Here is a 1,587-nt window from a genome sequence, read left to right on the forward strand (position 1 = left end):
ATATATCCCTTTTCTATAGCCCACGCTTACTTCCATTCTCTAGTTAGTTTACCAATGAAAAATAAATAAAGTTTTTATTTTTGATCTTATTTTTTACTCTTAAACAGTTGTAATTTTGACTGGACTCAGAAATCAAGTCCTCAGAGAGAAAAGTCTGTGTGTCTTGGCAGGTTTTATTTTGGGTTTTGCTGGTTTTGTTTGTTTGCTTATTTGTTTTTTATTTTTGTTTTTGTTTTTGTTTTCCTAGTACAAGAATGAAACTCAGGACCTTATGCTTGTCAGTCAGGCACGGCACCACTGAGCCACATCCCCAGCCCTCTGTCTTGGCAGTTTGTTCCTGGAATTTTTCTTTGGAGTCTTTCATTTTCTTGTCAAAAAGTTCAGCATGTTCAGCAGCCTTTTCATTATTTTTCTTGGTATATTGTTTCTTTGGAGCAATATGGTGCCACATTTTGCATTTCAGAACATGTGAAGTGTCAGGATACTGAATCTTGGATACTTTGGTACTGGATTTCTTACCTTCCTTGTTTAAGAGATTTTTGACAATATGTTAGCAGTCACTATTGCCTGTAGAGAGATTGAAGTTTGTCAATTCTCCTAGCTCTTTTGGGCCCCAGATGACAAGGCGTAGTATTACCAGTCAATCCAGGAATAGTTTCTCTCTTTTTTTTGTAATAGCCAAGTTAAGAACTCTCAGATTGGCATCCACAATGTAACCACAAAAAGATTTGTGCTTTGTTTTCCCAGTTCTCTGTAGCCTACAATAGGAATGCCCCTTACTCAATAGGAGGCATGCAAGATCATCGATCAAGACCCTCTCTTTATGGGGAAAACTTGTTTTTCATTTCCACCACTGATTCAGACCATATAACCCTTGCAGCCTTCACCCAAGAATGCAGCTTCAGTGGCCATATGTTTCTCATACAAAGTACAAAGTTTGCATTCATCATCCATGTCAATGAATTTCTGGCATCCAGTGGCTGGGAAGAAACTATTTAGCTTCATCTTGAGATAGCTGTTTGCCTATGAGGCACACAAAAAAAGAGCAGAATTGGTTCATCTTATAAATACTTGTTTCTTCTTTGTGTTAATTATCAGTCCTGATAGCCAAACTAGCTCAGCAAATTTAGAAAATTCTTGGAATTATGTCATATTTGTATATTTATTTGACCTTTTCCATTGCTACATCATGTTTCAGTTCTCTCTCTCTCTCTCTCTCTCACTGTCTCTCTCTCACACACACAAACGTACACACACATGCACACGATTATACACACAACAGTTGTGAAGATTAGATTTCTGGAAAGCTAACAAAGACTGATATACTTTTAATCCCCTTAATTATCTTCTATATTCTAGAAAGATTTCATTCTGAGGATATGTGGTATAATGATCAGGTTTACATTACTACAATGAGATACCTGAAGTGAGTAATTTTAGAAAAGGAATTTACTAAAGGAAAATGTTTATTTAGTTCACAGTTTTGGAATCCAAATGGTATATGATATGCTTAACAAAGGTGTCCTCTTGGCTGTATCATTTCATGGCAAGGATAACAATGGCAGGAAGTGCATATCAGAACAAATA

At 36.2% G+C, this 1,587-nt stretch overlaps 1 pseudogene; it reads right to left on the reverse strand.

The window, feature by feature from the left end:
* Positions 1 to 306: 306 nt before the first annotated feature.
* LOC104866784 lies at positions 307 to 1,005 on the reverse strand (annotated as a pseudogene).
* Positions 1,006 to 1,587: the final 582 nt, after the last annotated feature.

This window comes from Fukomys damarensis, unplaced genomic scaffold (genome assembly GCF_012274545.1).
Source record: "Fukomys damarensis isolate Sample0158 unplaced genomic scaffold, DMR_v1.0_HiC HiC_scaffold_30983, whole genome shotgun sequence".
Lineage (NCBI taxonomy): Eukaryota > Metazoa > Chordata > Mammalia > Rodentia > Bathyergidae > Fukomys > Fukomys damarensis.